General features: G+C 44.5%; 1 long non-coding RNA gene across 2 annotated transcripts in view; it reads left to right on the top strand.

The window, feature by feature from the left end:
- The window catches only part of LOC127488767 (uncharacterized), a 346,163-nt gene that overhangs the window by 63,005 nt on the left and 267,697 nt on the right, over positions 1 to 15,461 (top strand). Inside the window, exons 2-3 of one of the 2 annotated variants that reach the window (XR_016221750.1) lie at positions 12,269 to 12,381; positions 13,269 to 13,452. The exons of the other annotated variant lie outside the window; for it this stretch is intronic. This is a non-coding gene — a long non-coding RNA (uncharacterized LOC127488767). Of the gene's footprint in view, positions 1 to 12,268; positions 12,382 to 13,268; positions 13,453 to 15,461 lie in introns of those variants that run through there. 2 annotated transcript variants of the gene reach the window in all.

Raw genomic sequence — 15,461 nt, 5'->3', positions numbered from 1 at the left:
TTGACAGGCAGAGTGCACAGTGAGAGAGAGAGACAGAGAGAAAGGTCTTCCTTTTGCCATTGCTTCACCCTCCAATGGCCGCCGCGGCCGGCGCGCTGTGGCCGGCACGCTGTGGCTGGCGCACTGCGCTGATCCGAAGGCAGGAGCCAGGTGCTTCTCCTGGTCTCCCATGGGGTGCAGGGCCCAAGCACTTGGGCCATCCTCCATTGCACTCCTGGGCCATAGTAGAGAGCTGGCCTTGAAGAGGGGCAACCGGGACAGAATTCGGCACCCTGACCAGGACTAGAACCCGGTGTGCTGGCGCTGCAAGGCAGAGGATTAGCCTATTGAGCCACGGTGCCGGCCATGGCTATAACTTTCTGGAACAGAACATAGAATTTGGAAGAGAAAGGCAGCAGACACTTAGCATCTTCTGCTGCTCTAGTCCTTTTCTGGTTAATCTCCCAAACCCCAACACATAGACTAACTCATGTTTAGACATGCACACACGTACACACAACATGGTGCACAATATTGTACCCATTTGACCAAAGCAGCCTTGTCCCTGTTTTCTCCTTGTTATCACTATTGATATAAACTCCATTTTCACTCATGTCCTAATTTATCTGAACAATTCAGGCTAATTTTGTCATTGAGTGGCTACTCAAAGACATCAGCTAATTACTTAGTGCTCTTATCTCTGATGGGACGTTCTGTCTTCAGCTACAAGAGGTCTGCATGATGAAGAATGGGACATACAGCCACTGGTGCAGCAAGGTACAGCTCTCCTGAGAGCAGGGCACTGAGAACAAAGGAAGCCTACACGCTTTCCAGAGGCTTCCAGAAGGCTTGCTCCACACACAAGCTTGTCCCAGAGCTGCACATGAGGCATCTGACAGAGCACACATAATTTCCCCTGCCTGGAACTCTCTCTCTGTTGTTCCCAACTGCCTCAGAGACAATAGAAAAGGGAGTCAGAGCAAAATCAGATTACCTCTGATTTCATTTCTTTGTTTCTTGGATCATAGGTTTAGGTTATTTTAAGAACTGCTGCCAAAGGCCGGCGCTGTGGCTCACTAGGCTAATCCTCCACCTTGCGGCACCGGCACACCGGGTTCTAGTCCTGGTTGGGGTTCCGGATTCTGTCCCGGTTGCCCCTCTTCCAGGCCAGTTCTCTGCTGTGGCCAGGGAGTGCAGTGGAGGATGGCGCAAGTACTTGGGTCCTGCACCCCATGGGAGACCAGGAGAAGCACCTGGTTCCTGCCTTTGGAACAGTGTGATACACCAGCTGCAGCACGCCAGCCATGGTGGCCATTGGAGGGTGAACCAACGGCAAAAGGAAGACCTTTCTCTCTGTCTCTCTCTCTCACTGTCCACTCTGCCTGTCAAAAAATAAAAAAAATAAAAGAACTGCTGCCAAAGAAGAAAAAGCAAGGAATTCAATAAAATAACAGCAGCAATGACACAATAGAACAGGACTGTGCAAACTCCTTCCATGTGCCTTCCTCTCTTCCCATCCTTCCTTCCAATCCCTAGACTAGGTACTGAAGGCAGGTTCCTAGGGAGTGACTGGGTGCTGGGGATAAGGAGATGCACAAGGTCAGGGCCGTTCTCCCAGTCCACAGGCAGAGGGGGAAGTGCAGGCTGGCACTGCAGCTCACTAGGCTAAACCTCCGCCTTGCGGCACTGGCACACCGGGTTCTAGTCCCAGTCTGGGCGCCGGATTCTGTCCCAGTTGCTCCTCTGCCTGTCAAAAACAAACAAACAAACAAAAAACCCAGAGGGGACAGTGCAGGGCAGATCAGAGCTATGACTACAGCTGCAGGGTGATGGGAGGCATGCCGGCCTCCTAGTTAGACCTCAGCCTTCTCCCCTACTGTTTCTACTAAGTTCTCCTTCCCATTCAGTGCCAGTGAAAGATGAAGAGAGGAAGCTCAAGCAAGAGACAGGAGATTGCAGCAGGCGGGAGTGTAGCAGCTGAACTTGAGGATTCTTCAGCCTTCCTTCCCGTTTTGGTAATTAAGTAAAATTTTAAAAGTCTATTTGAGAGTTGGAAAGATGCCCTCAGAGAGAGAGAAAGAGAGAGATCCCCATCGCTGGTTCACTCTCCACATGTCTACAGTGGCTGGGGCAGGGCTGGAGCGGAGGTGGGGACTATGCAGCCCATGGGACAAATAAGGCCCATGACATCATTTGGTCTGATCCTGCCAAGGCAACCACAGGCAGGACTCAGAATTTAATGTATCTATGCTAGGCTGATTTTTTAAGTTGATAATGCTTGATGGCCTGTGAATGATGTTATAAATATCCAAAGGGCTCTTGGCAGATAAAAGATTCCTCACCCTGATAAGCCCAAATCTGGAGCCAGAGATGCAATCTTGGTCTCCCATGTGAAGGGCAGGAATCCAGCTACTTGAGGCATCCCTGCTGCCTCTCAGGATCTGCACTAACAGGAGTCAGGAGCAAGAGCCAAATATCAAACCCACACACTGCAACGTGGGGTGTAAGCATGACAACGGGCATATTAACCACTAGGTTAAATGCCTGCCCTGGTAATATTCATTTTTAATAGGCTTTCTTTTTGTATTTAAAATAAAAGCTCACCCTAGAAACATTATTAAAAAAAGATAATAGCTCACATTTCCTAAGTTCAGACTTGGTTGCTAGGCTCTGAGCAAAGCGAATTGCATATTCAAATTGCTGCTGGGATTTGGAGGAGTCCATACACCAGCAGAGCAAAGCAAGTAAGCAGCACAGCAGGTTTCTAACCAAAATGTGCTCCCTGCGAGATCTTAACTGGAACCTATCCTGCCCAGAGACAGAAGCGGGGCAGTTAACCCCATGGAAGGTCCTTTTGGGGTTAGTATATTCCCTCCTTTCTAATACTTACAGCCCTTATTTTGATCTCAACTACATTGGATCCCATTTCCAGACAGATATTCAATAACATTGACACCAACTTACCTTGTTTTAGATTTCCAAGTTTTTCTAAGCATGGACTTTTACTGGAATCTATTTCAGCAGTTTTTGGGGTTATTTTTGACCTACAAGTACTCTCAAGAATATCAATACATTTGTGAATGTTGCAGTTTCTGTAGGTTTCTAGTGAACGTGATGCCAGAGTGAGTAAGAGACAGATACAAGACTTCCTGCTTGGATCACACATTATAGGGAAGGAGGTAAGCAGCTGCCCTCCTAACAGAAGTAGATAGTACGTATGTAGATAAATACAATACTTAGAATTGAGGCTGGTGTCCCAAGGAGAATACATAGGATCCTGAGATAAAGAATAGAGGTATGGATCAGTTGTTACTTTCATGAGATCAGTGGTGGACTTGAGAAGCTGTTATCAGTATTAAGTTCAATGATGGCAAATTAGAAAGAGTTGGGCCTATGAAAGCTGAGGCTGATGAAATCCAGGAATCCTCAAATCTTAGAGTTTAAACAGTTTCTGGGAGATGATGGGGGTTGGCATTTGGCACAGCAGTTGAGACACTACTTGGGGACATATCCTTGTGCTGGGACTCAAGTCGTGCTTCTCTGCTTCCAATTCCAGCTTTTTGCTAACGGGCATACTGGGAGGCAACAGGTATTGGCTCAAGTAGCTGGGTCCCTGCTACCTGTAGGGGAGACCTAAACTGAGCCCTAGGCTGCTGGCTTTGGCCTGGCCCAGCCCAGCCAGATGTTGGGCTGAACCCCAGATGATGGAGTGAACCAATGGATGGAAGGTTCTCTCTCTCTCTCTTCTTTCCAGTAAAATGAAAGTAAACAAATAAAATGCTGAAGTTTTAGGGCTCTAGGAAGCATCCTAAGGTTCCTAAGCAGACAAGAACCTGATCAGGACATGGCAGGTGAAGGCAAGCTCTCCTGTTGTGTACAGAAGGAAACCTCTGAAAGGATCCTTTTAAAATGGATATTTTAAGGACATAATAGACATATTGTTGTGTAAAACTGGGACTTCTGATAAAAGGTTAACTAGGACATGCAAGGAACTCCTACAACTCAACAACAAAACTTAATTAAAAAATGAGCAAAGGACCTCCATAGACATTTATCTGAAGAAGATATACAAATCACCAATAAACACATGAAAAGATATTCAACATCACTAATCACTAAAGGAAATACAAATCAAAACCACAGTGAGATACCTACCACTTCACACCCACTAGGGAAGCTATTATCATAGAAATAGAAACTAAGTCTTGGCAAGCCATATGGAGAAACTGGAGGTTTGTTCATGCTAATGGGAATGTGAAGTGGTACAACTGCTATTGAAAACAGTTTAGTGGGTACCAGAAAGGGAGGCTGAGTCCTTAGGTGAACCCCGTCAAGGCCTGAGGCTTCTGCCAGGGGCACACTTTCCTGACTGCAGTGCAGTGAGCTGAATTCCAAGAAGAGCAGAGCAGTATCATTGGGCAGAGGGGCCAGATATTGGGGCTGGAGGACACTATGTGCTGCAATTGAAGAGTCAGGCACTAGGCGGTCAGGAGCTGAGCAGAGGTTCCCTGACAAGTGTCTGTGAGTCCTTGATGAAGAACAAGGCTAGACAAGTTTAAAGTGAGACTTAGAAGATGAATCTGCTGTAGAGAGAGAATGGAACACACACTAGAGTTCAGGCACTGCTCCTGGGTGTCAGAGTCATCCAGTGGAGATACTTTGAGATCTGCCTTCTCAGGAAAGTATTGAACTCTAGAGGAAGACCCAGTTTGGACCTCTCTCACAAACACTGAAAGCAAACCCTAGAAAGAGGCCAAGCAGAAACAAAAGTGGGGAGATTGGGTCTTTCCAAGTAACAGAGGCTAGGGAAATATATTTGTCCTGCAACACATCTGCCATCATAAAACATAAACCAAATGAGTTCTAAAGTGAGCAGGTGGCAGAGCTCCTACCTGCAGGAACAGAAGACACGACACAATTCAGAGGAAGATGACAGAATCCAACCTAATACAGCAATGTTTATTATAAAACAAAGTATTACCAAACACAGGTGAAACTAGGAAATGTTAAGAGTGAAGATATCAGGAATCAACACAAGGAAGTGGAAACTGCCAAAGCAGTCAGTGAGGGGTACCCAGGCATTAAGCCCAGGAGTTAAGACACCTGTATTCCACATATAGGTGAGTAGGTTTGATCCCTGGCTCAGAATCCTGACTTCAACTTCCTGCTAATGCAGATCCCAGGGAGTCATGGTGATGACTCAAGTAATTGGGTTCCTGTAACCCACATGGGAGAGCTGGGTTGAATTCCCAGCTCCTGGTTTCAGTCCAGCCCAGTTCTGGCTGTTGTGAGCATTATGAGGTAAACCAGCTGATAAGTACACTGTTTTCTCTCTTTCTCTCAGATCAGCAGATGAACCCCCCCCCCCCCCGCCTTCTCTCTCTCAACCTGTGTCTTTCTCTCTCTGCATCTCAAACTGAATAGAAAGAAATAAAATTTTGGAATGTACTGGATTTAAAAAGTAATTATATCAACAGATTGAAGACAGAAAAAAGAGAAGCATTCAATTAGACTCTAGATTCAAAGAAATCATCTGATTTGAAGAAGAGAAAATATAGAAAAAATTGAACAGACTCAAGGCTATGTGGGTCAATATCATACAATCTAATGTATAGGTAAATAGGGTTTCCAGAAAAAGAATAGACCAGTAATGTTTTAGGAAAAGAAGGGTTTGTGATATACTAACTGAAAAGTTGCAAAATTTGATGAAAAACATTGACTTACAGATAAGAAGCTCAGTAAACTTCAAGCAGAATGAATGCAAGGGAAACTTCTCCCAGGTATATATAATAGTAGTCAAGCCACTGAAAAACAAAGATGAGGTGAACATTTTGAAAATGTTCAGTGCAAACCAATTACATTATGTACCTGGGGACAAAGGTGATACTGATCCCCAGCCTCCCATCAGGAAGGGATAGTTAGAACACAACAGAAGGGCACCCTGAAAGTGCTGGGGTTGTGGTGGGGTCAGCCAACTGAGAAGTCCACATAAAGTAAAAACATTCAAAAATGAAGGCTTTGTAGAGAATGTTCTCCCAATCAAAACTGACAAAACCTTCTTCTGGAACACCCACAATGGAAGACGTATATGTTCTTAAAGCCCAAGGCAAATGTTACCAGAAAGAAACTCAGATACATGGGAAGTCAAGGAGGCAAGAGAAACAGAAAAGAAACAGTCACACATGGAAGAACGCATTATTTCTACCCATAATTTTTATGAATAGTAACTATTTTAAGCAAAAATAACATCATAAGGTAAAATTCGAAAAATTATTTTTAAAAATGATCCATTAGCACTAGAGAAGGGTATTGTGAACATACAATTATACTACTCTCTCTATTTTTTAAAGATGTATTTATTTGAAAGAGTTAGAGACAGAGAGGGAGAGACACAAAGAGAGATCTTCCATCTGCTGGTTTACTTCCTTAATGGCTGCAATAGCCAAAAGTCTGGGCCAGGCTGAAGCCAGGAGCCAGGAGCTTCTTCTGGGTCTCCCATGTGGGTGTTGGGGCCCAAGCCCTTGGGGCTATCCTCTGATAATTTCCCCAGCACATTAGCAGGGAGCTGGATTGGAAGTGGTATAGCTGGGACTCAAACTGGTGCCCATGTGGGATGCCGGTGCCACAGGCAGCAAAATAACCTCTTGTTCCACAGTGCCAGCCTCTATATTGCTCTTTATTAATTACATTTTTAGAGCAGTCTGTGGGAGGTGTGTAGAGTAAAGTGGAAAGATGTAACGTAGGAAGTGGTCCATTGTTAATCTAACCAGCTAACGGAAGTTTAAGATACCTTGGAGCAAGCACTGTAAAACAGCAAAAGACATGCTGAGAAATTAATTGAGAAGATAGATGATTATTGCATGTGACTAGTGCTCCTCAAAAAGAAAGTGAAAAATAAGAAAATGACAACAGAAGAACAAAACCAGAAAAGCACAGATGGAAAAACAATGATTCTGTGGCTGTAGCCCAATCATCGGAATAATCACATTGAATGTATGAGGAGTCTTCACAAAGTTCATGGAAAATGTAAATTTTGAGCAAGCTGTACATTGATTTTGGAGTTCTTTGCATCAAAATAAGCTTATTTCTCAATTCCATTTGTTCATGGACTTTCTGATGTATCCTATACATGAACTGAACATTCTCAGAGATTCATAGACTGAAAACAAAAATCTGAAGCAACTCCATTCTTTACAAAGAGATGAAGAAATTCTCCACCCATGTGGTTTCACCAGTGAATTCTACCAAGCATTCAATAAAGAATTGCAATGTTACGCAAATGCTTTATACCAATGCTTATAAGAAGGAACTTCAAAAAGCCCATAGAAAATGAAATTAGGAGGTAAGTTTACATTGGTATTTTGAAATCCATGCATAGATTTATTTATTTTTTTGACAGGCAGAGTGGACAGTGAGAGAGAGAGAGAAAAAGGTCTTTCTTTTCCATTGGTTCATACCCCAATGGCCACACTGATCTGAAGCCAGGAGCCAGGTGCTTCTCCTGGTCTCCCATGCGGGTGCAAGGCCCAAAGACTTGGGCCATCCTCCACTGCACTCCTGGACCACAGCAGAGAGCTGGACTGGAAGAGGAGCAACCCAGACAGAATCCGGCGCCCTGACCAGGACTAGAACCTGGGATACCGGTGCTGCAGGTGGAGGAGGATTAGCCTATTGAGCCATGGCACCAGCCCATGCATAGATTTTCAACAATTCATTTTTGCTCTGAACATTTTGAGGCCTCCCTCTATGCACAGATTTCTCAATTTTTGTACCAAAATCAACATCTTTTAATTCCATTTTCCATGTAGTTTTTGAAGCACCTGTATACATCCTCAAAATTGAAAACTATAGACCAACATTCCTCATGGACATATTTATAAAAAGGAAAATATTAGTCAGTTGTATCTATAGTGGGGTCCACTTTCTCATTCCTAGTGCTGATGTATTTTCTCTTTTTGCCCCCTTACTTAAATTGATTGCAGTTTGTTTTATTGATGTTTACAAAGACATGTAAAGGTATTAACTCTAAGTTATGTTTTATTACAATTCCAGTTTTACATTGAATTTAGGTTCTCTATGTGTGTAAAACTCAATCTTATGTTTTATTTTCTTTTCAATACCCTGTGCTATTCAAAAAGATCATAGAGTACAAAATATATACATTAACTTTATTTATAACATCGTTCAGTTTCCTCAAAAAATATTTATTATTTTCTATTTGACCTGTGAAAGATTTAGAAAATTGACTTTGCATCCTAACTTGACTACAGTAGCATTGCTTTCTCTTTATTACACTAGTTGTTATATTTGCATTGATGGTGTGTTATAAAGCGTAAATATTTCATGTGTCTATTGAGATCAGTTATCATTATCAATAATGCTATTAATACTAAAAATGCTTCCCACTTACCTTAAATGTCCAGTTTGGGAAATACCCCCTTAAGAAGCCTGGGCATGGTCCATTAGTCTCCTTTTTTATGTCCCCTCAGATCCCCATCTTAATTCTTTTATTTCATATACACAATTTTATTAATGCAATGCATTGAATGGGTTCTTCCTCACGAAATTGTGAACTGCATGAGAATGGAGCCCATGCCTTGTTTCCTTTCGAATTCCAATTCTCAGCACAGTTTTTGTACTTTGGGGAAGGGTTGAATAAATGTTTGTGGAATTGGACTGAAAGAAAAATAATGGGGGAAAAAATGAGGTATTTAGAAATAATTATAGCAGGGCTTGAACAATGTGCTGGCTATGAGGTTGGAAAATGTGAAGAATTTGAAAACAAGGAGAAAACTGAAAGAAAGCTGCATCTTTCGATCCGCTTCACCTTACCCTACCCCAGCACCCCTCCTAAAGCTTTCTCTTGGCTGGGCCAATCCTTCAGCTGTGTCTCCTCCTGATCCCCTCCCTGCGTGTCCTCACTGTACCTTTTGGTCTGGCTTGGGCAGAGTAAGATGGCTTGTTGTGTGGATGGCAAGTCTCCAGGATAAAGCGCTGTGTTTTGACAGCTCGGGGGTATGAAATCATTCATTATAAGCTACCTCTTCCCCAGGTTCTACCTGACATGGGGAGAAGCAAACCAAGCTTTTGCTGGAAGCTCTGCAGAGGCGGGGTGAGGAGTTGGAGGGATGAGCCTACTGATTTCTTTGCCACACACCCCATGCCCGCAGTTCTAGGCATGCCCTTGGAGGGTGCAGTCAGCATAAAATCTGGGAGAATGCAGCATGTTAGTATCAGCCACAGCAGTTGCTAACTTTTGCCTTGTGGATTCCTAACACATCTTAAGCTATAGCTTCATCTGGGGCTCAGCTGAGGGGGAGATGACTCTCAAACTATTTCTACCATTATTTCTCCAGTCTTAAACTATTCCTTTCCCTCACTGCTCAATGTGTTCAGTCTTTGCACCTGGGCAGGACAAGGGCTCTGACTGTACTAGCACTTGCATTCTGTGGAAGTAGCACAGCCTGTCTTACACCTTCAGCCTGGACACTTGCTCTTCCCTCTACCTGGGATGTCCTCATCTGTTACTTCTCTTGCAGTTCTATCCATCTTTCAGGAACAAGTTCAAATGCCAGCTCCTCTGCGAAACCTTTCCTTTTACAAGGAATGTTGAAAATAATCTTCCCTGCACTTCCAATTTAACATGGCTATTTAGTCATCTCAATTTTTTATCAAATAGATAATAGTGAATGTTTAGGTTAAATTTGTTTTTGTTTAATCAGACTGTGGAATCCTTATAGACAGAACAGAATTTTATTCATCTTTTGCAATCTTAGGACCTATGGTTGTTAGCACACATTCAATAGAATTGTGGGTTTATTGGAATTGGAAAGGTAGATGCACTAACTGACTGCTAATGGGAGGTAAGGATGTTTAAGTTTGGAGGACTGGTCTTTTGGGAAAGACAGAAGGTATTTCTGATATCCAAAACCATGTCCGTAGAGCATGGAGCCTCACACTGACAATAAAGCTGCCTCCCCCTACTCATTTCTCAAGAACTGATAAGATCCTGGTGCTCACGGCTGGGCTGGCATGGATTCTAGTTCCTCCAACTGCTAAAGCAACATCATCTGTGGGGAGTTAAGTTCTGCTTTAACCTTCCAATAGGCATGTTTTTTTTTTTTTTATAAAGATTTGTTTATTTATTTGAAAAGCAGAGAGTTACAGAGTTACAGAGAGGCAGAGGTAGAGAAAGAGAGAAAGGGAGAGAGATATCTTCCATCCACTGGCTTACTCCCCAGATGGCCGCAACGGCCAGAGCTGCGCTGATCTGAAGCCAGGAGCCAGGAGCTTCCTCCAGGTCTCCCATGCAGGTGCAGATGCCCAAGGACCTGTACCATCCTCCACTGCTTTCCCAGGCCATAGCAGAGTACTGGATGGGAAGTGAAGTGAAGACTTGATCTGGCACCCCCATGGGATGCCGGCACTGCAGGCGGTGACTTTACCTGCTACGTATGCCACAGCACCAGCCTGAGGCATGGCTTTTGAGACAATTTATTCATTAGTAAAATACAGACATTAACACCTTCTTTCAACACAACCACCTGCCTGTGTTTTTTTTTTATTATTATTTGAATACTCTTTATATGAAATCTAGTCTCTGATTCATGGCATTCCTGGCTCCCCAGCATCTTGTGCAGATGAAAGGAGATGACACAGACCCCTGGTCAGATTGGCACTGGGGTTCAGGCTGCGAAGCTCCCTTTGTGCTAAACACAAGAGGAGCTTACACACAGGAGGGACCTCTCGGGAGTCAGGGCAGAACTGCAGGCCTCCGTGGAAGGCAGCAGCAGTCACAGGGCTGCTGCATTCTCCATCGGGCAGTGGCCAGAGCTGGAAGCAGGCACATGTGTGGGTCACGGGAACCACCCCTTACCTCCACTGCCACATGGCTGTGGCGGGGGTCCTGAGCCAGCACAGCATAGGAAACCAGGGAAAGGCAGGGGTCTTGTACCGGGGCAAGAAGGCTGAGGAATATGCTGTGTCCTGGAGCTTGGTGACTTTCATAAAGCTGTAGGCACCATGGCTGCAGAAATACTAAGAAGAGCTGCTCAGGCCTGGACCCAGTCCCGTGTTAACAGTGCGGGGGCTGCTGGCCATATTTACAAAATCACTGCAGGATGGAGCCCCAAGCATCAGTGCAGGGTCTCATTATGAACTGGCTAATGCTGGGCATATGGACGCTATGGTGAATTCTCTAGATTGCAAGGGGTGAGTACTGAGAGAAGACAAATACATGGAAAACAAAGAAAACCGCCTCTCCATCCTCTCCATCTGGGTCTGCCAAGGGCAATTGCAGGCAGCCTGAGACGTACGAAGAGTCGCACAGCAATGCTACCATCCCTGCCTGTCTGTCCTGTCCCTTCCTGCTTTTTCTAATACATACTTGAGGAGCTGCCACATTTTCCTTCTATGTCGTGTTTTCTCGATGGTCAGGTTTTCTCCAAGTCTCCCCTCCTGCCTACAGGGGCATGGACTCAAGCTCAGAGATGGTTTGCTTTGGGGAGGAATATGTGCCCACCAAATGCTATGCCTTTGTGGTGGAATCAGTACCAAGAGCTCAGTGGGCCTGAGCCGTGTCACTGTGAAAGGGAGCCAGAAACACTTCCTAGCCACCCCACCATTTCTGAAGACTGAACTGTGGCTCTGGGGAGCTTTTCCTATTTCTTAGAGCTAATAACATTTTCTACAAACACAGCCTCAGTGCCCGGGAATCCTGCGCACGGACGGAGCCTTTGCCACAGAGTGGGACAAGTCCCAGGCCAACAGCTGCCTGAGGCTCCAGGCTCATTAAGCACACTTTATCTTCCTTGCTGGCCGGTACCGAGTGTTCTCCTTACTGCCTTGTTGGATCTTTCTTACTTTCCTCTAATCTATTTTGCTCACTTGGGCCGGCAGCTCTGTGTGTCCCAAAGTATGAAGAAGCCGGTAGCCTTCACAGCATAACAGTCTCCTTTTTGTTTGTCTCCTTCCGAGTGTTTGATTTGGTATTTTTTGTCAATTTGATATCGTTTGGTAGCACTCTATCCGTGCATATCCTGAGGCTAGAGTGTATCTCTCAGTGGAACTGACTCTGCCTCTGAAATTCTGTCCATGAATTTTTGCTATTTTGATCCTGGTCTGTTAGTTCTCGTCTGTTCTCCTTTGTCTCTTGTTCACCTCTGGCGGCTCATCACTCTTCCTTTGTTCTTAAGTGCCTGGGTTTGAAGAAGAGACCTTTGTCTTGGCAAAGCAGTCCTTGTGTTGCCATCCCTCGAACTGATGCTTCTCACCTGCATTTTAATTTCAGGAGCCAGCAGTTACACAGTACTTATATCCACCACGTTGTTGGACTCACACAACTTTGAACTCATATGAGCATGGAGAAGTCAAAATATAGGCAAGCAAGTGAGTGCTTGCAAGGTGATTATTTTTGTGTATTTTTAAAAATTTATTTTAGAGGCAGAGAAACAGGGAGGGAAAGAAAGAGACCTCCCATATGCTGATTCATTCCCCAAATGCCTACAACAGCTGGGCTTGGGCCAGGCTGAAATCAGGCGTTGGAAACTTGATTCAGATCTCCTTTGTGGGTAGCAGGGACCACATACTTGAGCCATCACCTGCTGCTTTAGCAAGATGCTCATGAGCAGGAATCTGGAACCCGGAGCCCAGATTCAAACCCAGACACTCCAGTATGTGATGCCTGCATCCCAATCAGCCTCTTAAACACTAGGCCAACACCTGCCCCAGAGTGATTGCTTGTAACTCCAGTCTACACCTACCTGACTCCCAAATCTGTTCTTTCTCCATCCAACCACAATGACACCCTCTCTACCACCACCACACAGCTAGCCCCATTTTCTTTTTCTCTCCACACCATGCACTGGGCTTCTTTCTGATATGTGCAGTCTATCTTGCTTAGATTGTCAGTCACAGTTGTTTTGAAAGAAGGATCTAAATCTTTTACCCAGACTGACATACTCATTGATTGCCCAGTTGTCAGTAATCTGATTCCACCTGACACTTGCATTGACATGACAGTCTTGACTCTTTCTCTTCAATCCAAGTTCTGGTTTGAAATATTTCCTCCTGTCTACCCATAGCTCTACTTTTCCCCAGTCTTCTTCCCTCCCCTCACATTGCTTCCTTTCTGGACTCAAGTCAGGGCACAGTTCTGAGAGCAAGTAGATGTGAAGACTGTAACAGCACCCCTTAGTGCTAATCACTTAGTGCCTTTACTTAGCTTCTATAGGAAGCTAAGCAAGATGTTCCTGAAAAAATCTATGTTGTCTCCCTATTTTATTTTCCAGGATATTTTTGAAGTCCCTTCATGAGACAAGGGAAACAACATCACTCATCATTGACTAGCATCTGCAGGTGACAGCATGTTTGTCTGTGGTCTTTGGCTAATGATGTGAAATGTAATTGTCAGCCCCATGTATGCATCACTGAGACTATTAGGGGAAGGAGAAAAGTGGAAGTCAATGATGGGTACATATTGATGTATTTAATGAAAACCTACATATCTACTAGAGTAGTAATTCTGTACCAAGTCTTGCACTAGTTTCTTCTTCTAAAGTCATTTCAGGTTCTCTTTGCTCTTGGTCAGCACCTTATTGGGTTGAAATACTTTGTCTAGCAGGGTAAGGGAAATAGTCCTCATGAAATTTCTGAGATCTAAGCCGTCTCACCTCTGTTGGACCTGCTCTTGGCTTCTGTCGACTTTTATTCTATAGATTGATGCTCCTGTCGAACCCCTGAGCTCCAGACATAGTCCTTAACTACTCCTGACTTAGTTTCCTGCCCATTTTATTTGGTAGAAGATTCTGAATTTTCATATGTTACTTGGTTAAAAAAAAAAAAAAGCCCGGTTAGAACAGCACCTTAATTATCTGCTCAGTAGCTCAGTGGCCTGAAGAATATAGAATGTCCGGGAAGCAAGCTCAGCTTCCATTTCAATGTCATTGCTAGTGAGTGCCCTGTGGAAATATCTTTCCTTTGGAAACCAAGACCTGTAAATCCAGAGAACTCTGGGGCCTGCGCTGTGGCATAGTAGGCTAAGCCTGTACCTACAGCTCCCCTATCCCATATGGGCTTTGGTCCATGTCCAGGCTGCTCCTCTTCTGATCCAGCTCTCTGCTAACATACTGGGAAAGCAGTGTAAGACAGCTCAAGTGCTTTGGCCCCTGCACCCATGAGAGTCCAGATGAAGCTCCTGGCTCCTGGCTTTAGATCAGCCCAGCTCTGGCCATTGCAGCCATTTGTGCAGTGAACCAGCAGATAGAAGACCTGTCTCTGTCTCCCACCCCTTCCCTCTGTAACTCTGCCTCTCAAATAAATAAAGCTTAAAAAAATCCAGAGAACTCCAAAAGAAATGGATTATTAGGTGGTGAGTACCTGACCTGTGCAATGGGACAGTGGGAGACAGAGCAATGTGTATTGGCTGCAGGTCCAATATGTATGTCACATCCTACAAGCAGTAGTCCTAACTCAGAGAGTATTGGCACTGTAACTAAGTCTTCAGTTAGGCATTCGGCCTTTGTATGACAGTAGGAGTTTCTGGATGTTGGAATGTATCATAGGATCACAGACATTCATGGGCATGAGTCCATTGGCAAACCTATCTTTCTGCTAAAAGAATTCTTTGGTAAGAAATTATGTTATGAAGGGATCATAAGACATAGTGAAAGGTTGTATAGGAAGAAGCATTTCAAACAGGACAGGCAAAAACCTATCTGGAATAAATATCTATTCCTGTGAAGATAAATCACTGTTCCTTCTCTAATGGAAGGGATCCAATGAACTTGAATTGCTTGCAGATATTGAATGGTGCAAATCAGGGGCTCAGCAATGGGCAGTGCTGTTGGCACAGTGTATATTTAGCACACGCAGGAGTCAGGTCAGCACTGGCAGAGGGCAAATCCACATACGGACCAGGATTGCCTTCCTTTGATGGGTAGGGTGGGGGACCTAAGATGATCCGCCCTCGGGTTTCCCTTCTGCTTCTGGGTTCTCCAGCAAGAGCACCTTTCTTTTTCTGCCATCAGAGTTCTTGTTGATTGCCCTTGTGTTGTTTCTGCAGTTATAGTTCTTAGTGGGCAGAATCTGAGCAGCACTAGTTTGTGGCAACTCATCTTGATAAGAAATTCCCAAGAGAAGGAAAATATTTTTAGAATATGCCAATGCCAATTGTTTTGCACTGTTGCCAGGTTAAAACCTTTCAGAGGTGTAGGCATTTGGGGCAGAGGGGAAGTTACTGCTTGGAGAACCAACATCCCATATTGGAGTTCCTGGTTCAAATCCTGGCTACTCCACTTCCAACCCAGCTTCCTGATACTGTGCACTCCAGGAGGTGGCAGATGATGGCTCAAGTACTTGCGTCCCTACCACCCAGCTTGTAGACTTGGATTGAGTTCTGGGCTCCTGGCTGTGACCCAGCTAAGCCTTAGCTGTTGTGGGTACTTGGAAAATAAGCAGCAGATGGAAAATCTCTTTCCATCTGT

This window comes from Oryctolagus cuniculus, chromosome 15 (assembly GCF_051225735.1).
Source record: "Oryctolagus cuniculus isolate XC-2025 breed Fujian yellow rabbit chromosome 15, ASM5122573v1, whole genome shotgun sequence".
NCBI lineage: Eukaryota > Metazoa > Chordata > Mammalia > Lagomorpha > Leporidae > Oryctolagus > Oryctolagus cuniculus.
Note: the sequence above shows the minus strand (reverse complement) of the source record. Positions and strands in the feature narration are given on the sequence as shown.